This window comes from Salvelinus alpinus, chromosome 11 (genome assembly GCF_045679555.1).
Source record: "Salvelinus alpinus chromosome 11, SLU_Salpinus.1, whole genome shotgun sequence".
NCBI lineage: Eukaryota > Metazoa > Chordata > Actinopteri > Salmoniformes > Salmonidae > Salvelinus > Salvelinus alpinus.
This window is the reverse complement of record NC_092096.1, coordinates 58247504-58273872: the sequence shown is the minus strand read 5'-3', so window position 1 is coordinate 58273872 and position 26369 is coordinate 58247504. Positions and strand designations below refer to the sequence as shown.

Genomic DNA, 26369 nt, shown 5'->3' with positions numbered 1-26369 from the left:
ACAGCTGATGTGTTGTGCATCGAAGTTCACGGAAAAGGGGAGAGAAGGAGAGCGCTTAGTTGCGAGAATTGTATGTGTGCATACATACATACGTACATACATACATACAGTTGAAGTCAGAAGTTTACATACACCTTAGCCAAATACATTTAAACTCAGTTTTTCACAATTCTTGACATTTAATCCTAGTAAAAATTCCCTGTCTTAGGTCAGTTAGGATCACCACTTTATTTTAAGAATGTGAAATGTCAGAATAATAGTAGAAAATGATTTATTTCAGCTTTTATTTCTCCATCACATTCCCAGTGGGGCAGAAGTTTACATACACTCAATTAGTATTTAGTAGCATTGCCTTTAAATTGTTTAACTTGGGTCAAATGTTTCGGGTAAACATATCTGAATTTGTCCAATAGATTCTGTAATTTGCAACTGTTGGATTAAGGATTACACCCTAGATCAGATACATACAGGCAAGAGTGTGCAAGGTGGTATTGAATGTGTCTGTCACCTTAATTACTCAATTCTCTTGACCTTTGCGCCTACGTTGTAAACGTTCATTAATAGGCTAGGTTGCAGCAACCTCATGATGGGTACATGGAAAATTTGAGTATCATGTAGTAGACTAAACCTATAGATGTGACATTGAGCTGGAATATGAATGATAGCCATCCAATATGCTGTAATAGACATTTTTATTGTATTTCACCTTTATTTAACCAGGTAGGCAAGTTGAGAACAAGTTCTCATTTACAATTGCGACCTGGCCAAGATAAAGCAAAGCAGTTCGACACATACAACAACACAGAGTTACACATGGAATAAACAAACATACAGGTAATAACACAGTAGAAAAATACGTCTATATACAATGTGAGCAAATGAGGTGAGATAAGGGAGGTAAAGGCAAAAAAAGGCCATGGTGGCGAGGTAAATACAATATAGCAAGTAAAACACTGGAATGGTAGATTTGCAGTGGAAGAATGTGCAAAGTAGAAATAGAAATAATGGGGTGCAAAGGAGTAAAATAAATAAATAAATACAGTAGGGGAAGAGGTAGTTGTTTCGGCTAAATTATAGATGGGCTATGTACAGGTGCAGTAATCTGTGAGCTGCTCTGACAGCTGGTGCTGAAAGCTAGTGAGGGAGATAAGTGTTTCCAGTTTCAGAGATTTTTGTAGTTCGTTCCAGTCAATGGCAGCAGAGAACTGGAAGGAGAGGCGGCCAAAGGAGAAATTGACTTTGGGGGTGACCAGAAAGATGTACCTGCTGAAGCGCGTGCTACAGGTGGGTGCTGCTATGGTGACCAGCGAGATAAGGGGGGACTTTACCTAGCAGGGTCTTGTAGATGACCTGGAGCCATAAGTAAGGCCATGCTAATAAAAAAAACTCTTAAATGGCACCGACTGCCAATGATTCACATCCCTTTTTTCACATTTTGTTGCTACAGCCTGAATTTTAAAGTGGATTAAATGTAGATGTTTTTGTCTCTGGCCTACATACAATACCCCATCATTTTTAAAATGTTATATATATATCTTTACAAATGAATACATTTAAAGCCGAAATGTCTTGATTCAAGTATTCAACCTCTTTGTTATGACAAAGAAATAAATAAGTTCAGGAGAAAAAACGTGCTCAACAAGTGTCATAATAAATTGCATGGATTCACTCTGTGCAATAATAGGGGTTACCATGATTTTTGTATTTAATGAATACCTCATCTCTCTAACCCACACATACATATAGCTTTAAGGTCATTCAGTATAGCATTGATTTTCAAACACAGATTAAACCACAAAGACCAGGGAGGTTTTCCAATTCCTCGGAAAGAAGGACACCTGTTGGTAGATGGGGTAAGAAGAAAAGCAGACATTGAATATCCTTTTGAGCATGGTGAAGTTATTAATTACACTTTGGATGGTGTATCAAATAACCAGTCACTACAAAGATAGAGGCATCCTTAACTCAGTTGCCGGAGAGGAAGGAAACCGCTCAGGGATTTCACCATGAGACCAATGGTGACTTGAAAACAGTTACATGGCTGTGATAAGAAATAACTGAGGATGGATCAATAACATTGTAGTTATACCACAATACCAACTTAATTGACATAGTGAAAAGGAAGCATGTATAGAATAAAAAATATTCCAAAATATGCATCCTGTTTGCAACAAGGCACTAAAGTAAAACTGCAAAAAATGTGGCAAAGAAATAAACTTTATGTACTGAATACAAAGCCTTATGTTTGGGGCAAATCCAACATTACACTGAGTACCACGCTTCATATTTTCAAATGGGTGAAGTGAATAGGGGAAGGATATTCCGCATGCTTGCTACACTGAACAAAAATATAAACGCGACATGTAAAGTGTTGGTTTCATGAGCTGAAATAAAAGATCTCAGAAATGTATTTTTCTCAAATTTTGTGCACAAATTAGTTTACATCCCTGATAGTGAACATTTCTCCTTTGCCAAGATAATCCATCCACCTGAAAGTTGTGGCATGTCAAGCAGCTGATTAAACAGCATGATCATTACACAGGTGCATCTTGTGCTGGGGACAATAGCAAGACACTCTAAGATGTGTAGTTCTGTCACACAATACAATTCCACAGATGTCTTAAGTTTTGTGGGAGCGTGCAATTGGCATGGTCACTGCAGGAATGTCCACCAGAGCTGTTGCCAGAGAATTGAATGTTCATTTCTCTACCGTATGCCGCCTCCAACGTTGTTTTTAACCGGCCTAAACCACAGACCACGTTTATGGTATTGTGTGGGTGAGCGGTTTGCTGATGTCAACGTTGTGAACAGCGTGCTCCATGGTAGCAGTGGGGTTATGGTATGGGCAGGTGTAAGCTACGGATAATTACATTATTATTTTTATTTTTTATTTATTAATTTTCTACCCTTTTCTCCCCAATTTTCGTGGTATCCAATCGCTAGTAATTACTATCTTGTCTCATCGCTACAACTCCCGTACGGGCTCGGGAGAGACGAAGGTCGAAAGCCATGCGTCCTCCGAAGCACAACCCAACCAAGCCGCACTGCTTCTTAACACAGCGCGCCTCCAACCCGGAAGCCAGCCGCACCAATGTGTCGGAGGAAACACCGTGCACCCGCCCCCCTCGGTTAGCGCGCACTGCGCCCGGCCCGCCACAGGAGTCGCTGGAGCGCGATGAGACAAGGATATCCCTACCGGCCAAACCCTCCCTAACCCGGACGACGCTATGCCAATTGTGCGTCGCCCCACGGACCTCCCGGTCGCGGCCGGCTGCCACAGAGCCTGGGCGCGAACCCAGAGACTCTGGTGGCGCAGCTAGCACTGCGATGCAGTGCTCTAGACCACTGCGCCACCCGGGATAATTACATTTTTAACGATGACAATTTGAATGCCCAGAGATACCGTGACGAGATCCCAAGGCCCATTGTCGTGACATTCATCCGCCGCCATCACCTCATGTTTCAGCGTAATGTGCAGCCCCATGTCGCAATGATCTGTACACATTTCCTGGAAGCTGAAAAATGTCCCAGTTCTTCGTTGAGCATATTTGGGATACTCTTGATTGACATGTACGACATCGTGTTGTAGTTTCTGCCAATATCCAGCAACTTCGCACAGCGATTGAAGAGAAGTGTGACAACATTCCACAGGCCACAACAGCCTGATGAACTGTACTCAGTAAAATCATTGAAATTGTTGCATGTTGTGTTTAATATTTTTGTTCAGCATAATAGGAAAAGCGGAAGACCCTATAAATACTCTACCTTCCATGCTGATGAGTGAGCAAGGACGCTATGTGAATTATGAGTTTACTAAATGACAAAGTGACAATCCATTCAGACCATCCTTACTGATTTGAACTATTGTAACTACATTACAATCCAGGTGTGCAAAGCTCTTAGACTCACAGCTGTTATCTCTGCCAAAGGTGATTTCTAATATATCTACTACAGGGGTTTAATACTTGAATCCAGGTGAAATCTATGATCCTTTATTGATGTCACTTGTTAAATCCACTTAATCAGTGTAGATGAAGGGGAGGAGACAGTCCCAGGCTAAAGAAGGATTTTTAAGCCTTGAGTCATGGTTTGTGTATGTGTACCATTCAGAGGGTGAATGGGCCAGACATATTTAATTGCACTTTGAACAGTGTATGGTAGTAGGTGCCAGGCACACCGGTTTGTGTCAAGAGCTACAACACTGCTGGGTTTTTCACTCTCAACAGTTTCCCGTATGTATCAAGAATGGTCCACCACCCAAAGGACATCAACATGGGCAAACGCAGTGTATTAGTGTTTTTTATATATATACAGTATATATATATATATATATATATATATATATATTTTTTTTTTTTAACAAATGTTCAAATTTTTCTCCCTATTTGACAGAGTATTTTGTGTAAATCATTGATAAAAAAGAGATTCATTTTAATCCCACATTGTACTATAACAAAATGTGGAAAAGTAAAGGGGTGTGAATACATTCTGAAGGCACTGTACAGTGCATTCGGGAAAGTGTTCACACCCCTTCCCTTGTTTCACATTTTGTTACTTTACAACCTTATTCTAAAATGGATTAAATAAAAACACTCCTCATGAATCTACATACAATACCCCATAATGATAAAGCGAAAAGTTTTGTTCCCTCAAATTTATAAAATGTTGAAAACCGATGCCCTATTTACATAAGAATTCAGAACTTTTGCTATGAGACTCGAAATTGAGCTCAGGTGCATCCTATTTCCATTGATCATCCTTGAGAGGTTTCTACAACTTGATTGGAGTTCACCTGTGGTAAATTAAATTGATTGGACATGATTTGGAAAGGTACAGACCTGTCTAAATAATGTCCCACAGTTGACCGTGAATGTCAGAGCAAAAACCAAGCCATGAGGTCAAAGGAATTGTTCCGAGACAGGATTGTGTCGAGGCACAGATCTGGGGAAGGGTACCAAAACATTTATGCGGAATTGAAGGTGCCCAAGAATACAGTGGTCTCCATCATTCTTAAATGGAAGAAGTTTGGAACCACCAAGACTCTTTCTAGAGCTGGCCACCCGGCTAAACTGAGGAATCGGAGAAGGGCCTTGGTTAGGGAGGTGACCAAGAACCCGATGGTCACTCTCATAGAGCTCCAGAGTTCCTCTGTGGAGATGTGAGAACCTTCTAGAAGCACAACCATTTCCGCAGCATTCCACCAATCAGGCCTTTATGGTACAGTGGCCAGACGGAAGCCACTCCTCAGTAGAAGACACATGACAGCCTACTTTGAGTTTGCCAAAAGGCAGCTAAAGGACTCTGACCATGAGAAACAAGATGATCTGGTCTGATGAAGCCAAGATTGATCTCTTTGGCCTGAATGTCAAGCGTCATGTTTGGAGGAAACCTGGCACCACCCCTACGGTGAAGCATGGTGGTGGCAGCATCATGCTGTGGGTATGTTTTTCAGCAGTAGGGACTGGGAGACTAGGATCGAAGGAAAGGAACAGAGCAAAGTACAGAGATCCTTGATGAAAACCTGCTCCAGAGCCCTCAGGACCTCAGACTGGGGTGAAGGTTCACCTTCCAACAGGACAACAACCCTAAGCACACAGCCAAGATAATGCAGTAGTGGGTTCGGGGCAAGTCTCTGAATGTCCTTGAGTGGCCCAGCCAGAGCCCGGAATTGAACCCAATCAAACTTCTCTGGAGAGACCTGAAAATAGCTGTGCAGTGATGCTCCCCATCCAACCTGACAGAGCTTGAGAGGATCTGCAGAGAAGAATGGGAGAAACTCCCCAAATACAGGTGTGCCAAGCTTTTAGCATCATACCCAAGAAGACTCTAGGCTGTAATTGCCGCCCAAGGTACTTCAACAAAGTACTCAGTAAAAGGTCTGAATACTTATGCGAATGTAATATTTCAGTTTAAATTCGTTTATAAATTTAACATGTCAACTGTTTCTGCTTTGTCATCATGGGGTATTGTGTGTAGATTGAGGGGGAAAAACGTTTTAATACATTTTAGAATAAGGCTGTAACGTAACAATGTGGAAAAAGTCAAGGGGTCTGAATACTTTCTGAATGCACTGTATTTGCATGTGGAAATGTTACAAAATGCATATTTGAGTCAGGAGAACAGTACAATGTATGAATTGCCAGTGTCAGTCTATTTTTGAGGCGATAATCCACAATGTAGTGTCATAACCAGAAGTAAACACTTGTATAATGCATAATATTTTTTTGCAGGACTACAATGTCCTCAAAAGCCACATGCCATTATCGTCAGACCATTCAGCCAAAATGCATTGAGGTGAGCCACCTAGGTTTTGTTAGGCTAATGTTCAGAGTAAAAACCAAATAAGCTTCTGCTGTGTTATTGTACCGGAAAATCCAATACAAAGAGTTCCATTTGAGCAAAAGCCCATCTGCCATATGATCTGAGGGCTTCCAATACTACATTCAGCATAAAATGGCATATGACGGTGTTGATAAATAAAGTCCTTTACACTTCTGTCTTTTTCCTTCGATATCTGAAAGGTAATGATGAATGGAAGCATTTCTATCAAGCCCAATAGGCCGTAGTACTATTCCTGTTATGAATTATGCATATACAGTATAATATTGAGTGGAAGGCTCCTTTTTAATTAGTAGAATGCACATTTCCAATACATTCAAGGGGGCTCAATCCATTCGTTTGATCAGAATCTGATCTCGAGTGAATCTTTAAAAAATATATTTCAGTATCTCCCGCTACACTTATCTGAGCCCAAATAGATTTCAATAGTGATAGGATTGGATATAAACTGAGCGGGACAGACTGCCTTATCCAGGAGGCTCCTTGCAGCAGTCACTCACTTACATTGATACATGCGATTGGCCCATGAGAGTAGTGATGTTGGCTATTCCAGTCCCAACCACTGTGTGCCTGCAATCATCCATTGAATCAGGATCATAGTCATTAAGGCACACTGTAAGAATAAAAAATGAGCAGTTTATTATTGGACAGGGTCAGGTAGTCCCTCCCTGTTTCAGTCTGTTTTCTAACATTTTGTGTCTAATGAAAATTACCCAGGTTGGTATATAAGGAAAGGTTCCCCTTTCAGTTTGTGGTGCTGCGGAGCCAACTGGCAAAATAATCTTGCCTGCCAGACCTTTCTCACCTTTCGATGTGGAGATGCCTGGATTGACGCAGCGGCCTGCTGGAGCAAAACGTATTTTTTTTAAGTGACCCGTTTTTGTCTTACCTTGAACTTTATTGACTGCCTAAAAGCCGACGTCTGAAAAGCGCTTAAGCAGGGTAGTTCTTCTTCCTCTGTCATTTGAAAAGGGTAGCTGTTGACATTGACAATGCAGACCCCCCCTGCCCCCCTGTCGTGCTCTTTTCATACGTATTTTGACACTCACGCCCACGTGTGTGTGTGTGTCATTCATAAGAGTGCAGGCAGGGTTGCCAGGTCTCGCAAAAATGTCCACTCAAAACCTGCACAAAAAGGCCTGAAAACTAGCTCAATTAGTTGTTTTTCAGAGCAGGAGTTGCCACATTTATACAATAAACCCTTTTCCCCCAACGTTATCGAGCCAATAAAGAAGTAATATCAACGTAACTTGTAACGACATTAGAAGCCACATTCGGTTTAAATCAAAATAATATTTCCTGTGAACTATGACGTAATAAACATATTTGAAAAGGTAATTTGCCCTTTATTAAACTCGCCAGATCATTTTACATCAATTGATGTGGATTTTAACTCGTTTGACTGCTATGATTAAGCAATAATGCATGACGCAACACGCAGTGCCTGGATACAGCCGTTAGCCATGGTGTGTGTGTGTGTGTGTGTGTGTATATATCCCAAACCAGATGTTAAGACTACAAACCGTTATAAATGGTCAATTTTTGTGAGATTGACTTTCAATAGCTATAATCTGGGTTTATGATTTGTAATTCAACTTTGGTTTGCAGGTATTCTATAGGCCTACGTCTTATTTCAGATAGTCTACAGTAGCCTAGGCAAGATGTACACTGAACGATTTAGCAGCTTGCTTAGTTCAAATCAACAGACTCATTTATTCAACATGAATAGCTTGGCTATTTTCTAAGGTAATTGCTTGTGTTTCCCAATAGCCGGCTGGAATAGGCTACTAAAGATGGTGTTGTACTTTCAATCACTGAATTAAATATGAATATGTATGTGAAGTGAATATGCTTGTCAACAGCAGCCAGTGTTTTTATATATTTTTTTAACGTGTAGCTTAATCTGACTGATTTACGTCAATTTAATGTGTTATGAGAACTGATCGGCAATTGCGAAAGAGTTTTGATAACTTCCAATTGAATTAACTGAACATGGCCATTTAATAATAGCATAATAACATAAGGCTACTACAACAGCAATACACTGAAGTTATAGGCAGCTCCAGGTAGACTACATAAGTGGCACGTTGATTTTCAATGACTCCAGTGATATAGTAATGTCAACATATTTCTTGTATAAAACTGTACAGTAGCCTACAATGGCATATAAATGAACGGGCTACTTGATGGCCAACAAATGTTAATAAATGCAAATGTTATTCTCCACATTTAATGTCAGTTTCATTGAGCACTTTTCCCCATAACAGAAGCACGTGAGGGAGTTCCATAACTTACATTTCAAATTCCCTCTCATGCATAATGACAAGTTAAATAGACTACCTACAACTGGTAAAACGTTGTCACGACGTGAACGTGCTGCTCTGTCTCCTCTCACTCACGTGACTCAGCCAATGGTGGACTAGGCTGCAGTGCTCTCTCAACACACACACCCACCCCTCCGGCCCTACTCACTCACTCACTCACTCACTCACTCACTCACTCACTCACTCACTCACTCACTCACTCACTCACTCAGCAACAGCCTGCCTCATTGCCTGATAGTCAGCAGCAGCAGGTCACAGTGAAATAGAAAAGTTTTTTGTTTATGCCATGGCGGCCACAGAGCAACTTAGAAGTAGGCCAAAAACCTGCGACCAATACATTGTCACCCACGACATTGTTATCAAAGTAGCCTAATTTAGCTGGAAAACCGCAGATATGGCAACCCTGAGTGCAGGAACTTGAAAGGCGGGTAGAGAGGGATCATGCAAATCATGTATACCACCTGTCTCCTGTCATAATAAAAGAAAGCGTTGCCACATACAACGGATAGGTCAACCTGGACTTGGGGATAGACGTGAGGTAGTGGGTTCGTGACGAGGCAATCCGTGATGGGCACGGAGTGACCCAGGTGTCCAGCCGCGTCTCTGTCAGCCGTGACCGGTAGAGAGGTAGCTCAGTTAGGCTGTCATCGCTCCCCCTGGCCTCTCCTGCGGTGCCGAGCTGCCGCCTGCCTGTTGGTGGCAACGTTGGGATTTCGTGGGAGCCGCAGACTGTAATCAGTCATTATGTCAGCAGCGCCCCCAGGAGCCCCGCTCCGGCTCATTCAGCCAAATAATAAGCAGCCGATAACTGTGATGGCGCGCAGGCAGGGGCCCCGTAGGGTGAGGAGCTGGAAAAGGGGGCCTTTTCCACTCGCCCTTGTACACAGAGCTATCACCTTCAGTCAAGGGCTGGAGCAGGCTTTCATAGACCCCCAGCAGCCTCTCTTCTCACGGTCAGAGGGCCACACGCTCTTCTGGCTGGGGCTAACATGGAACGTGTGTCTGTGTGGCTTGCTCTGTCTCTGTCTGTCTGTTCACGTCTCCAGGTTTTCTGATTAATTCAATATTTCTTTACAGATCTGTAGGAATGATGTTGATATGTTATGGATGAGGAGAATTAAACCACAAAGAACCCCTACCTTAGGTTGACACAGTGGTGTAGAAGCCTACATTTCCTGGTATTCCCTACATTGAATAAACCTGATGATGGTTTCACCCGAAAATATGATCTGCCTTTCAAAGTTGTAGCAGACCCTGTTTGTTCACCAAATATTTAAGCGTTTGCCAAAAAATGCTATATTAAATCTGCGTATCAAGTGGTAGCTTTCCGCTATCATTCTTAAACCAGACGATGGCTTTGTGCCGAATGGCACCGTATTCCCTATATAGTGCACTACTATTGACTAGGGCTCACCCACAAGGTCCAAGGATGGCCATGGGGCTGAGAGAAAATTGTGCAGTTTTATAAAGATAATTTCCTATTTTATTTATATATATATATATATATATATATATTTTTTTTTTTACCATAGCATATGAACACATGAGAAATCTGGGGAGCCTGACCTCCCACCCCCCCCCTAAAATCCTGTGCCCCCCCGAGTTTGTGGGGGTGTGTAGTACACCAGTGGCTGACTGTTGAAACGTGTATTGAATAAGATATCCCCCCCACTGCCCTCCCCTAGATTTTTGTCATTCCATAACAAGGTCCACAGTCTCCCATTGTCCCTCTAGCATTCCTCTGCTCAGTAGTATTGACTGGTTCTGCTGGGTGACTGGTGCCATATTACATCCATTTATCATCAGTACGACAGAGCGCTCTGAACGTCCCGTCCTCTTCACCAGACGTTTGACAGCCACATCCGTTCAACAAGGCTCACTCCATCTGCCTTGTCCATAACTGGTGGCTATGCACAGCCTACATATAGACACATCACATCCTACACATCACATCTGTAGTACAGAGCAAGATCTCAGCAGGATATTTTCCCAGCTGTAACAATGGATAGAGGGAAATTTGTACAACGATTGTTAGATTTTTATTTAGCTTTTATCACTTTTATTTAGGTGCTATGTGTTGGAGGTGGTTCGATGAACCGTGCTTTAGTGACGAGTAACCTTGGCTGAGACCTGAAGACTTGAGCTGATACCTAGACTTTACCTCAACCGGCGAACATCCAACTGCTCGCACTGTGGTAATTCGTTAACTTGCAACTGATGTCACAGGCATGCAGTTAGATCTGGGCTGCCTAGTTATTCACAGGCCATGGTCTCATAAATTACCACAATGGGGGGGGGGGGATGGCTACATATCAGCTCATATCTAGACCGAGGAAAGAATTTATGAGCATGCTTATCATACTGGAGCAATGTGAGACTACGGTAGGTAGCTAGACTATGAGCTCAGGTTTGACCCTTCACAGTTAAACTCCCACCCGTAATGATTAATAGGCACTCGCAGTCATGATATTGTTGCAGCAGTCTTTGTCTAAAATGGCACCCTATTCGCTATGTAGTACTTTTGACCAGAGGACATAGAGGGGATAAGGAGCCATTTGGATAGAACACAGTTTAAGTCGCTCTTAATCTGCCAGGGTCCTGTGGCTTTAACTTTAATGTTATATCAACCCGGGATATTTCTGTGCCATTCCTGTGGCTACAACTCCCCCCCCCCCAATGAACAGAATTGATTGAGATGAGAATCATAGATTGCTTTGTGCCGGGCAAAAGTTATCTAATTCGGGGAGGCACATTGTAACTTGTTTTTTTCTCTCTTTCAGCCCCTTGCAGTAAGACATTTAAGCACCTCACTTTGGTGAATCTTTTTTTTTTGTATAGTTTGCGGTGGCGGTGCGGCTGGTGAGACCAAATGTCCACTTACTGGCTCTGCTGTCAGAGATGAGTCGATGTGAAAGGTTACGGTCTCTAATCTTGTTTATGTTTTTGGTGGTGGTAAGCCCTCTGAAAGCCAGCTTTGTGTCAAACACAGCTGGGTAGCCTCGTATAATTGCAACAGGGCAGAAATAATTGGCGCAGCAGCTTAAATGCAGCCACTACACCCAGGTCACTAACTGATTTCTATCTGCACAGCTTTCAGAACAAATGTGTCACATGATAAATCGTCATATTCTGCCAACTTTAATGAAAAAAAAAATGGGAATATGGCAGTGCACATGTGCCAGTTGATGCGCTGCGATCAAGATAAACTGATGTGACGTTGGCTTACGGTACATAAACTAATAATGTAAGTCTGGCGCTCAAACTGAAATGTGGCATTTGAAATGCTGAAGCGGTCTAAATGGTGAGATGGCGGAGCAAATTCTGTTGTATTAGTTACAAAAGCACTCTGCCAATTTATCAACCTGACATTTAATTTATAATAGTAACAGTGAGATTGGTGCATTTAACTAATTACAAAAGCATCCGGTCTTTCCATGACTGTCTAGCACAATCTGAAACTAGGCTTGAATTGATACTCATATTTAAAACAACTTTGTCCTCTCACCTGATGCTGTTGTCATCCCCACTCAATATAGAATCCCTTGACACAGGAACCTAGTATTCGGACCAATACAAGCCTCAATACAACAGGCAGCTGCTTTCTCCTTCCCTAATAGGCCAAAACCTCCATCGGAAGAGTTAGCCACCTTTCTCCACCCACTGCTTGGCTTTAGATTGGCTCCTCGTGACCCTATAGAATTCATCATTGGCTACAAACGTACAGCCCCTCCGTCCAATGAATCCTCAATCCTGAAGTGGTCAATAACCTGGCCTTCCATCTAATCATTGGGAGTGTGGAATACGTGGTGCCAATGCTTCTGCCCCGGGGAAAGCTTTTTGCACCGCGTTCGACTGATGACTTTGACGGTCTTGGTTGTGGGGGAAATGTGGATTGGAAAGATGGTCGAGAGCAGTTTTAATTGTACTGACACTAAAGGATGAAATTGAACAGGAATTAAGTGCTTTTGGTGCATCGATCTTGCTCTGGACTCTGCCGAGGCAAAGGGAGCGGGAGAGACAATTGTAACCTTCTTTCCATTGCCTGGCTGAATGCAAATGGAGCATCCGCATCGCTCTTTAATTTTTAATAAAAGGGAAAAGCACACCGAATAAGAGAGCTCCTCTCAGGCTCTCAACCATCATGTCCAATTAGAGCCTGTCTCTGAAAGGAGCCTGGACGGAGGCCATACAACCACTTTATACACATTTTATGATGTTTGTATCTGTTTTGACAGATGACAAAGGTTGCCAACCCCAGGTCCCGTACCGTTGTCTCTCGTATGACAAAGGTGGCCAACCCTGGTCTTGAGGGGGCTGCAGTGTCCTGCTGGTTTTTCCTTCAAGGCTCTCTGCCCATCTGATTTAACTGAAGCCATTATTTTAGCAGTGTCACCCCACCTGGATGTCAAGAGATTGACTGGGTCCGTAATTGCTTTCAAGGCCCCGTAAGTACGATTGCGGCTCCAACTCTATTGTGCAGGAGTTAGGTCTCCCCAAATAAAATGGCTGGATTTCTTTGAACACAGATAACCGCACTCAGCTTTCGTTTGCTTCCGTATGAACAGTACTTTCCCGCTAGAACTTCACCCCGGCCAGGAGACCTGAAGTCACACACCAACAGATGCAGCGAGTCCTCATGCATAAGAAACCCCTCTCCGACAGCCATCTGTCTCCCTCTGTCAGTTACCATGCGCCGTCAGTTTGTTTTGTTAGCGCCGTGTACAATTTTAATGACATGCAAAACGCAGCATCCAATCTCATGGTCCTCACACCTCGTTCTGAAAAATCTCATTCCTCGACCTATCTTTGACCTGAGTAACAGAAACCAGAACAATCTTTACTGAGAGATCCGTAACTCTGAGTAGGTCTGCCGCTGCTTAACTGTGCTATACTGTTACCCCACAAGACTGCTGGTTTGAATTACGTTGCCGGGCTAAATTAAAAAGTTGAACCTCATTTGACCTTAAGCAAGAAACCCTAACAACGACGACCACAACAACCACCACCACAACCATCATAATGGATCAGTCTTACCTCTCCATGGTCTGACATTAAATTGAGGGGCTATTCTGTTGGCTGTGGAAGTGAGGAGGATTTGAAAAGGAAAGTGCACATTGACGTGAGTAAATTAGACAGACACTCATAAGCAATGTATAGACTTAGACAATTGTTGTCTGTTGTTTTGCTTGCAACCTGCTCAATTTGAAAAGTGGCCAATAGTGAGTGCTCGCAATCTGCTTCAAAGAATCCCAGTGACATTAGTATGCAGCCCCATGTTCCTCAGTCAAGCATAGAACCGCTACCCACAACACACTGCCTGCCATTATGATTGCTTCGGCCCTTTTTCTCAGCCTGAAATGACTGAATTCTTTATTTTTGTGACGGAATATCGCAGTTCATAGAAAATAAACTGCCCAAGTTTATCTGGAAAGCTATTGACGACTGGAATCATGACTCTGCTTGAGCAATTCATCACAATGTCACCCTCGGCAACGCTCAGAGAAGGCGATATATCTGAGGACTTCTCATTTCGAAGATGCCAAACACTCTTTGGTTTTGTTGAGTTTTCATTTGAAACCCAAATGTTTACCACCAACACTGCTATTTACTCTCTCCTGCAAGCTTTAACGGTATTCCTCCCAGGCTAACCATTAGCAAGGGGCATCTAGCTACCCGATGAGGACATGGCCCTTATCTCTCCCTGCCCCTAACAAGAATTGAACACGTTTGCCGAGGCACAATGTCACTTTACAGCAGTCGACTGTCAGTTCTTATCGCGTCAGCCACCGCCAGAGAATAATGCAACTGGGCTTCACCAAAACAGAGATGCCTATCACTCCATCCCTAGTTTTTATTTAATTTTTTATTATTATATATATTTTTTGGCCTACATATTTAATGTAAACATGGCAACACAAATGTGATTTACTGGGTTGATAACCTGTGGATTTAGGGGTTACACATTCAGTGACCCCCCCCCCCGTAACCTTTTTAGTAAGACTTTAGAGGTCTCATACGGAATTATTGGCTGTTGTAGCAAACTGTTACAGGGCCTTTTTTCTGCACATACTGTCATCATGCCTTTTTTAAGATGGATGGCTACAAGTGGTATAGGCCTTCTCAGTAAGTCATGTGCTTAACTCCTTTCACAATCCCGGTTGTTTCTGGCATCACACCCGATTTTACTTTTCCCAGGCACCGTTCAGAATGTCTCTTTGGGCAGTCCGTTTTATTCATTGATTGCAATGGGAGATTGTCCACTTGTATTGTTAGAAAAGGATCTATAATATCTTACACCTTTATAACTATCATTATCAAGGAATTAATATTCCAGCATTTTATAAACAAAACAAGTGCACACTTTCTTTCCCAATAGTTTGTGAGTAGAACCAACATGACAGTTAGTCAATCAGTCAGTCATGAATGAATACATTGTTCACCCCCTGCTGAGCGTGGAATTCACACGGCCATGTTTTTGTAACTGTAATCCAGCCCTATTGAATCGCGGATTCAATTACTTATTTTTATTTTTTTAAAATCAGAAGTTCATTCTATTGTGCTTCTCCCCATGTAAAGCCAGCCATAGATGTATGGCTGGGCTGAGGGATGGCTGTCCAATTTTACGCATGGATGGCTGCTCTGCCTGCGTTGTCTGTGTTTTAAAAGCCTCTGTCAGATGTACGTTTAGGATGTATTGCTGCACGGCCCGTGTGTAATTCTTCCAGACATTGACCATTTCTGTCAAAGCCCCCAATCAGCTTGTGCAGTGCTATGATTTGCGACGTGTATGTGCGTGTGTGTGTGTGCGCAGGCGTGCAGGCACAGGCTCATACTCTCTACTGAAATAATTGTCCTGTTTTCCCCCGTCATTATTCATTTTGGAGCTACTCAGAATTGAACTACCTCAAAGGTCAAAGGGCATATCTTGTGTTTTTGATAATGGGAAATGAATACCGAAATGGGGGAGTTGTCGGATCAATTACGTCTGATACCTTTGTTGTTGTTTTTTTTTGGGGGGGGGACTTTTACACACTAGCTGCCTTCCCAGAACTGATACGTAGTGAGGCGATAATAGAACATGTGAAACTTTGATACGAAAAGAAATCGGTGATAAATCAAGAAGGTTATCCGTAGAAGTTATGTGACTTGTGTTTATACTGTGTCGTATTAGGAAGTAGTTCATATGCCACTAACTAATGAAAGACAAAATAGCACTGTTCATAGGTGGAGGAGAGACTTCCAATCAACTCCAATATGTAGTCCAGTGTATTCAACTCCTAATCCCTCTCTTCTTAATGTCACTATCACCTGGACAGGCCAATTAACAGTATCACAGTGGGACCTATACACTTGTCCACAATATGATATGAAAGAGTGACATGTTCCCTTTTGTGTTATGATGTGTAGATCAATACAAGGTCAGACTACCCATTTAAGATGTTGATACAGGTTCAGTCGTGTTTGTTTGTATCCCAAATGGCAACACGTTCCCTATATAGTGCGCTACGCACTACTTTTGACCAGGGCCTATAGGCTCTGGTCAAAAGTAGTGCACTATATAGGGAATATGGTGCCATTTGGGACACAATCTGCATGTTGTAGTAGTACAGAAGGCGTTGACGTTGTTTATCACCTCGTGGAGAAATGGGCACCCTTTCTAACCTCCCTGTTACAGGGGTCCTGGGATATCTCGGCTGTCTTCCACAAAGCCTGAATGGGAGCATTGTGTGTGTGCCCGACCCCGCTCCTTACACATGGAAGCAGGACACTAGACGGGCCTTGCCAGTAACTCGATCCCCAGTTTCAATCAGATGCAGGTTTGTTTTGTAACCCATTCCCAATGCCAAAACACAGTTTTTGTGTTGATGTGTGTTGCAGTACTTTTGTGCACATGTTGAGTTTCATATCTGCATATTATTCCTCCACGCCCCCACACAAGCAAAAAATAATATTACAAACAACTAAATACGCCTTTACATATTTCTTCAAGTAAGATCTTTAGATAATTTTCCTTTGCAGTGGAATATTGGTATTATACTCTAATAGTCTGCATTAATCTTGATCACGTCTCCTTGCCCGACAATATCACCCTGCACTGCAAAACGTGATGCTAAGTGCCGTTATTATGTGAGGGAGGAAAAAAGCGACACGTTTGATTGTACATGCACACGATGCTGTAGCCCTTTGAAGGACCTCCAGTGTCAAGTCCCACTAACGTCACCCATACAATTTTCTCCTCTATTGACTTTTATGTTCCGCCCGCAAGGTTGGTCATCCCATTGAGAGTATGTATGTATTCCAAAGAAAGAATAGCATCATTACCATAATGATATTCCATCTCAAAGATAAACACCCGTTCTCTTCCCCACACCTTGCCTCTCAAGCTTCGGCGAAGAGGGCAAAATTGTGGGGTTGACGCTAGTTCGCCTTGACACCCGCGAAGGCGGCCATCTTTGAAAGGTGTCTTCGACAAGGTGTTTTGCATGTTTACTGTAAATTGCGGGGTTGACGCTAATTCGCCTTGACACACACACAAAGGTGGCCACTTTGAATGGTATCTACTACAACAAGGGGTTTTACACATTGTGGGGTTGACTCAAGCAAACTAGACACGCACAAAGGTGGCCAGTTTTTGGAAATGTTTTCTTACTCACAAATTGTGGGGTTGATGCTTGTGCACCTTGACATATACATTTTCTAAAATATATCTTTAGCAAGAAGCTGTTTTACACACCAGATTTCCCACCCACCTACCTTCTCTCATTGTGTGAACATAGCAGGGATATGAGGAAGCCTCCTCCGCTCCTCGACGCTTTATCCATCATTCATATCATAGGACACCGGGACAACCGTCTGCTTGCACACTCAATACACACAGAGACAAACACGTCAGTAACACACATCTCGCATAGTTCAAGGTTCTGCCATTCACTAATAAGGCCATTAAGGACGCAAGCATGTGGGAGACTGCAGCAGAGTATCTAAAAGGTTGGAGGTGTTATTTGAATGTACGCCCTTCTCCACCTCCACTCAATGTCATGCAGATGGAGAGAGTTAGGGAGAGGACGGAGACAGAAGACTCAGAGGGAGATTTGAGAGGAAGATGCAGAGGGATGGCGAGAAGGACGGAAGGGATGGAGAGAGGGGGGGGAGAGGGAGAACGATAAGATTATGCAGAAGAAGGGAGCGAGATGGAGTGAAAACAAGGCTGCAGGAAGGAAGGCAGAAAAATACATTCTATCTGCACGTCCTCTGGTCTGGCTTGTCTGTCCTGCTTCCCCATTCACGCCTAATGATAGCCTCTGCTAACACCATTAGACTGACTCCGCACATAATGTTTGACCTGCTGAGAATTACTGGAATAATATTTTGCCATGTGTTATCTACCTGTAGGTTAAAACAAAGCTCTCATTTACTTGAATAATGTTATCAAATGAAATCAAATTTGTTTGTTCACATACACACACATTCATGGAGGTCTAGGCCCACCTCTTGTTTTCAGGAATTGCATGCCTGTCGTTTTATATAGGCTACAATGAGAAATGCAACTCAGTTTGCAGACTCGTTTTTGGAAACCATGAAGTTTGTGTGAATAAATGGCAATTATTAATAGATTTGATGGACAAAACTACCACGGCATCTCGACTCCATAGTATGGATACACAATGTCAATTGAGCTCTTTGTGTGGTATCCACTCTCTCCAAGCTGGTCCTATTCATACCCAGGACACTTCAATCACAATGCATTTTCTCTACATTAACATTGTCCATATAGCCTCTGGCTGTGTTCTGGCCTGTAACAACCCATGAGTTGAGAGACTTTGTCCAGCCGTTACGGCATTTTGTCGCTAATGTGTCGCTAGTAACGCCACACTAGTAACGTGTGTGTGTGTGTTTGTTTGTGTGTGTGTGTTTCGGTCGGCGACAGTGGCTTAGTGAGCCCTGTCCTGTGACTTCCCGTCCTCTCTCTCGCTCTCAGCACATTCTCCACTCAGCTGACAAAGTAAGCCGCTCTTTGATGAGCTCCGGGGACCGCGACTGCCTCGCCTTTTGTGTACGACACAGGCCGTCACCCTGCATTAGTCAGCCATTAGTCAATTGTTAGCAGTGGTGGAAAAAGTACTCCATTGTCATATTTGAGTGAAGATAATAGAAAATGACTCGAGTATAAGTCTCCCAGTAAAATCCTACTTGAGAAACAGTCTAAAGGTATTTGGTTTTAAATATACTTAAGTATCAAAAGTAAAAGGTGTATAAATCATTTCAAATTCCATATTAAGCAAACCAGATGGCACCATTTTCTAGTTTGTATTTTAACTATAGCCAGGGTTACGCTCCAACACTCAGACATTTACAAACAAAGCTTGTGTTCAGTGAGTCCACAAGATCAGACGCAGTAGAGATGACATGGGATGTTCTCTCTTTCCCTGTCCTGCTAAGCGTTCAAAATGTAACGAGTACTTTTGGGAAAATGTATGGAGTAAAACTATTTAAGTAAAAATACTTGAAAGTACTACTTATGTACTTTACACCACAGGTTGTTCGTCATTAGTCATTCGTTAGCCATTAGCCACTAGTCAGTCATTAGTCGGTAAACGTGTGCTCTTTCTAGTTAAAATTTAATTTTTTGCAGAATGTATATGGGCCTGTTAGGAATGTTGATGTGATAACCCTTCGATTAGGCTATGTGCCTCTAGTGCTGTAAAACCTAGATTGAAGCAGCTATAGTTGGCTGTATGAATGGACTGTAAACTCTGTATAGTCCGCTAAAAGCTAGATAAAAGCACTTACAGCAGAATATATGAATTGTTTCGGTATTGTGCACTAAATGCCTGTTGAATGGACTTGGGTTTCGCAGCACACGGTATAGATTAACCTTTTATGTGTGTCGCATTGTGAAGACTTTTAAGGTCCGCTATCTCGGGTTGTACAATAGCTGTTTCCTTGGATGCAATCATGGTATGAATCAAACCTGAGGCCACACTCGATGCCTGTTCATTTGCTGTACCCTCAATGCACTGAAACTGATATGACAACAAATGGTCGACTTTTTGAAAGAAAGTGACGTTTCAGTTAATGACGTTTCTTTGGTTGATGTTGATTTGAACCTTGATGAACCTAGATGAAAAGCGGCTCGGGCAGCGATCTTTTAGGTTTCTCCTTAGTTTGGTATTCTCAACTAAAATGTTGCTTTCCGGATGCGTTACTCTGTAGTCAGCACGACAATGATATAAATGTGTATTCTCCTGTGAAGGCTCCCCGCAGTAATACAACAGTGTCTCAGACACCTGTAAGTGCCTCATGAAAGGCACATTTGTCTCTGTTTCACAACCCTTTGAAGAGGTTTTAGAAGCTCCTATCCCTGGTCGCCACCACCACTTCTGCCCCGATGAAAGTAGTGGAAGGAATCCAATATCTGGCTGAGAAAACACCTCAATGTGTGGCTCAGACAGAGAAGGATAAGAAAAAGAGAGGGTAAAGTGTTCTTACGAAGAACAAAACAGAAACATTGGTATAAAGATCCATTAAATCTGCATTTGGAGCGTCAATATCACTTGTGCTTCTACACCTGCATTGCTTGCTGTTTGGGGTTTTAGGCTGGGTTTCTGTACAGCACTTCGAGATATTAGCTGATGTACGAAGGGCTATATAAAATAAACTTGATTTGATTTGTGCGCTGGAGTTTATCTTCATGATTGTACACAGTTGTTCTCCATGACACTAAGCATGCAAGTTAAACCATTTTCAATTGAGATGTTCACTCCAATGTGAACATAATGCTTTGTAATTCGGCTAGTTTCCACTGTGCAAAACTCTTGCTTGGGGGGATTGGTGCAATATGGCTGGTGCAAAAGGTTCTTCAAACCCCAATGGACCTTCAAATAACTGACAGATGCTATGTCTGTCTGACCACCAGCCTGGTTCTCCAGATATTGACATATGGTGTCTGTCAATCTAAACAACCTCCGATTTGTTTGGACGTAATGAATAATGTACGCGATGAGGCACACACGTTACTGGTTAGGAAAAAACATTGGGCCAGACAATGTGTAGACGGGCTAGACCAGCGGTTCCCAAACTAGGGTTCGCAACCATAGATTTGAATTATTATAAAAGATATATATAAATATATATATATTATTTCTATATATCTTGTCTTTATCTCAAAATCATTGTAATGTGGTTAACCTTAAACATCTAAATGAAAATTATTCAAATCTAAATCAAACCAGAGTGCCCTTCGATTGTGGGAACAGGCTGCACTTGACCGTTGCGCTTGAGTCAGAATCAAAGAGAATACTTCCTCAGAGCATTAAAACTCATGGTACACTTCGCCAGCTCATATCTGTATGAAGCTGGATTCAGCAGTGTTCTCGTCTGCATTAGTGCCGCTTTCAAAACCACTGGGAATTCGGAACTGGGAACTCCAAAATCTCCAACTTCCGATTTCAGTGTGTTCAAGACAACTGGGAACTCTGGGGGGGGGGGGGGTGACCTTTCAAAAATCATTTTGAAATGTCATCCAACTCTGCATTCCAACTCTGGAACTCAGGCCTCTTGTATTTTTCAGAGTTCCCAGTTGTCTTGAAAGCACCGTAAAACCAAATATCGATCCAGGTTGGATGTGACCGCAGAGAAATGTGCACTGTTGACCACGCCCCCTGACTTTGAGAAGCGCCGATGCGACATACATCAAGCACACCATCTCATTAGTGGTGGTGAGAAGATACATTATGTCAGACTAATTTACAATTGACCGTCATTGACTGTCATAGCCCCACATTAAAAGTATGTGATCGTGAATTAAGACAATCAGAATACTGTTAAAAATGTTTTGCAATTGACTGCCATAGCCCCAAATAAAGTTAGCATTGGCTGTTAATTACATCCTTTTTTTTCACAAGGTTGGGGTCTTGAGAATTTTCAGATATCAAAATGGGGCTGTGGACGAAAGGTTTTGGAACCCCTGGTCTAGATGGTAATTTGTAGTACAGGCTGTCCGTGTCATCGGTACAACATTTTGATATTAAAATGAAGCAAATCAAACGGAAGTGTGATTTAGTGAGTGTTGTTGCTATGAACCTTTCAGATTGGTTCATTTTTAAAACGCAGACTGTGACAGCTGTTGACATGTTACATTGATTGGTCTGAGCAGGTATTTTCTATACATTCTATACATTCTATAGCATGCGTAATATAACAGGTCAAAGATGCCAGTTTGGTAATGCAGAATAAAACGAGGCATGAGAGAACTGCATTACTGCAATATAGTACTTCCATGAGGTTTGTAGTATTGCTTTGTTGATGTAGGCTAGGATACAATCTTGTATATATTTGGTCAGATAAGACCACACAATCAGTCTACACTTCTGTTCAAGCAAATTGGAGTGAAATTGCATTTATCATTTGATTTAGTGCTTATTCAACCCCTCGTTTGATTTCGGATTTAACCCTTTGTATGATTTACTATTCCGATCCAGATGTGTGGACTTCAGCTGCCGTCTGCATACATTTAGTGTTTGCGACGTGGATGACATTTCATCAAGATCATTTTTAAGGGAATGCATTTCACAGCTCCTTTTGCTGCCACAAACAATAACATCATTACAGGGAGAGGATGACAACGCATGTTTTGGCGCTTGCTGGTCTCACACACACACACACACACACACACACAAAGAAACCATGGGAGTGTGTATTTTATTTTTTCAATTACGCACATTTCTGTAGAATTAATTATAGGGGAGTTGTCGTAAATCATATTAATTCAGCTGTAATTAAACTCGGCCTCTTCACCTCTGAAGCATTTTCAAAAGGTGAAAGGAAAGAAAGATCGAAAGAGAGAATGAGAGGGGAAGAGAAATGGAACGAGCAAAACAAAGGGATGAAGAGGGAAAGCAAACGCGAGAGACGGATTGATACAAAGACGGCGAGAGAGAAAATGGAGCAAGGGGGTGAGGTGTGTGTGTGTGTATATAGATATATTCAGCAAAAAAAGGTAAATGGTGGAAAGATAAAGCGGTCATCAAAATGCTGATGTCGTATGGGGATATTTACTGCAGAGTGTTAATGCAGTTTAAATCAGGCTCTTTGTCCGGCGGCCATCAGAAGGGCCCTGTTGGGTCCTAATAAATCAACCATTAAACGCTGATGTGACCTGAATAGCGCTTCATACATATATAATCAACACATCGCCAATACAGAGTGCACCCAGACCACTTCAAACATTTATGAGGATGCTGCTAAATAACTTGTAATGGTCAACTGAAGATGCACCAACAGTTAATATGCAGCTAAAATATACATGCAAATGATCATGTGCGTAATCATAACAAGTTGTAATGATGCCATTTTCAAAGTGATTCTAATCCACATCCTCATCATCGTCATGGATTAAATCGATTCATTGTGTCGTGAATATCTTTTATTTATTTATTTTGCTCATCGGTCATTTTGGATTCTAACAGGTTTCTTTCTCTCTGTTCTAGGTTGGGATATATGGTTCTAGACTCTGAGATGTGATCTACTGGATTTGTAAGGAGCTTTGACGAGAGAAGAATCACTCCCAGGTATGTGACAAGTCAATCCACTTCCTCGTCAGATCAAACAGTTGCGATTAGCATAAGACAATTCTCTGAACCGTTTCCTCAAACTCACTCCCAAACACAGATAGTCATGAACGCTTGAGTCAAAAAACATTTTTATAATTGGCTTGCTATCAAGTTACCCTCTTCAAGTGATTCAACCGACCTTGCAGAAATTCCAAAAAGTTTCCTTTGAAAGCATGAATATGCATCAGGGAAAGATTAAATACACATGCAGTCTCCTACACAGTATTCTAATGACGAGCATTCATTGGGTCCAATTTCACTTGTTTCCTTGTGTGCGATTTGATGAGTTGATGGTTATGGAAATGATCTATGATAGGTGCTCATTAACATATGCAAAACTACAGGACAGCCCCGGTAAGCAATGCCCCCTTGGCAATGGGGGAGTTTTCTGGTTGATAACCACGCACATCCAACAAGCATGTTTGGATTGCGCTCCCTGATGCAAATTATGTTTTCGGCGTAATCATGCAAAAGTGCAGCTGGCTTCCATTTTGCTGTGCCTCGAGTCTCTACCCCCCCCCCCCCCCCACGAACGAACGAACACACACAACCCATCACCCCTCCCCACCCATTACTGCAGGCTGTGCGTTTTCCAGTAAACGCCACCCCCCTCCTTGTTTACGTTTGCTTCTCGATCCTCTGGCCCCCCCCGGGTTGTTTCTTCTCTTTGCCACTCTAAGCGATTTCAGGCGAAGATATCGACGGCTCATCTGAAAAAAATGATTATCCAGGTCACCTGACATATCATCCGTTGTTGATGAAGTGACTTAATCGTAAGCCGTGGGATACGGCGGGCGGAATACGTTCTCAAAAGCGGTTTATAAATTCAGCAAAAGGTGGCATGTCACCTTTTTGAATAACTCCACACGGAATCACTCCAGGAGGTTTTGCAAGTTACAGTACATGGCACCCCGGCAGTCGAAAGGATTTGAATGGCATTTCCTCCTCAGCCGGGTTTTTCAGAAAACAGTGCAGGCGTTTATGCTAAGAGTGATAACCTGTTTTAATGTACAATAAATATGCATTAATGTCACAGCCAGTCCTTTCCTCTGCACAGTATGAAATTTAAGCAAGGGCAGGAGTCAAATCTAATTGGCATATTAGTCGCAAGGTGTCAATGAAGCTGAGGTGCATTTGAGTAACATAGGAGAACAGTGGGGTGTTTTCTTGAGTTGCACCTCACAGCCTCAGTTCGTCGGGACGTGGACTCTACAAGGTGTCAAACATTCCACAGGGATGGCCCATGTTGACGGCAATGCTTCCCACAGTTGTGTCAAGTTGGCAGGATGTCCTTTGGGTGGTGGACCATTCTTGATACACACAGGAAACTTTTCAGCGTGAAAAACCCAGTGGCGTTGCAGTTCTTGACACACTCAAACCTGTGCGCCTGGCACCTAATACCATACCCTGTTCAAAAGCACTTACATCTTTTCTCTTGCCCATGTCTCAATTCTCTCAAGGTTTAAAAATCCTTCTTTAACATGTCTCTTCCCCTTCATCTACACTGGTTTAACAAGTGACCTTAAGGGATCATAGCTTTCACCTGGATTCACCTGGTCAGTCTGTCATGGAAAGAGCATGTGTTCCTAATGTTTTGTACACTCGGTGTATGTTGTATGGAAGGGCTTATGTTTGGATTGTATCTTAAAGCTAGCACATGTGTAATGGATGTTATCCTTGTACATTGCGTTCCTCCCCTCAGATATTTTCCTCATACCTTTTGAGGAGGAGGCTAGGACAGAGGGCATGAGGAAACAATTAAATACAACTGAGATGCACCCATATTTTTATTTAAATCTCTGGGACTTCAACTCCCCTGCTCTCTTTTCAGATCTATTGTAATGGTCCGAACCTGCTGCTACCAAAAAAGGAGTGTAGGAGTGCATCTCACAAATGAACTACTATATTAGTTTTGACAGGTGTCAAAGGAACTTATATCCTTATATTACTACTTTCATTCCAAAACATCTTAACTCCCGATGTGGAATTAAGACCTTCATTTGATGCACCTTATATTGCCTAATGTGCGGTCACTTTGATTTAAGTCCAATCTGGCGGAAGGAGACATGATCGCCTAGGAGAGCGAGGTAGATACCATGCCGCGGGAACATGGAGGGGAGCCTTTGACTAGTCACCTCATACACCTTTCCCAGCATGCTTTGCATACCCATCTAGGTTACCATAGTGACAAGTGTAAGGTCTATTTGACCACAATGGGTTCTGATCACATGCACTCCTAGGTTTTGGTTTTGTTATCTTAAAGCAGTGCCATTTGTTTTGTTAGTTTGGCTCCACAGCCATGCTGTCTAGGTCTCACTGAACGACGCAGAGTAGTTTGAATGGAGTGATGTCTGCAACGTCCTCATTTGAATTCAACCTGAGGACGGTTTACTTTACAGGTCTTCTAGTGCTTTGGCTAACAAAATGACCTAACGTCACAAATGAGGAACATGTTGGTGTTCGACCTAAATGAGTGAAAAGCCACAAGTCATTTGATGCACTTTTTATATCTATAGCGGTGACTTTTTTGACATGTGGCACCACGACACTGTGAAATATATTTGCCCAGGCATGTTTTCGGTCACCTCTGCCCCAGCAGGTGGAGAGGTCCTCGCAGGGTGTGATACGCCCCCCCATTGCTTGTTTCTGGGCAAAAATGTCACGACCCCTTCCTTTCATTTCCATGATGCAAATTAGAATTGTCTGAAATTATATGCATGGGCATATTTTTTGTAGAGTTCAGCTTTTGTGAAAAATAATCAAAATACTATTAATTTAATAGAAGAATTCCTCAACATACTCAACTAATAGAAGGTGTATTCCTTGATTTAATTTTGTTTAAAAAGACCTTACCCATTTTTGTCTTTTTGTATGTATCACATTGCCTACATCCCAAATGGCATCCTATTCACTACATAGTGTACTTAGAAATCCTTGAACCTGTCTCCTCCCCTTCATCTACAATTTTATCTACTGATCTACTGATTTTGAAGTGGATTTAATAAATTCCATCAATAAGGGATCATAGCTTTCACCTGTATTCACCTGGTCAGTCTATCATGGAAAGAGCAGGTGTTCCTAGTGTTTTTTGTAT

The 26369-nt window shown here is 42.3% G+C and overlaps 1 protein-coding gene across 6 annotated transcripts in view; it reads left to right on the top strand.

Annotated features, from left to right (window-relative positions):
- LOC139534554 (adhesion G protein-coupled receptor L3-like) overlaps positions 1 to 26369 on the top strand; it is a 301582-nt gene that overhangs the window by 12991 nt on the left and 262222 nt on the right. For all 6 annotated transcript variants that reach the window (XM_071333764.1, XM_071333763.1, XM_071333762.1 and 3 more), the window contains exon 2: positions 23153 to 23233. The gene's annotated coding sequence lies outside the window, so the exon portion shown is untranslated. The remainder of the gene's footprint in view (positions 1 to 23152; positions 23234 to 26369) is intronic.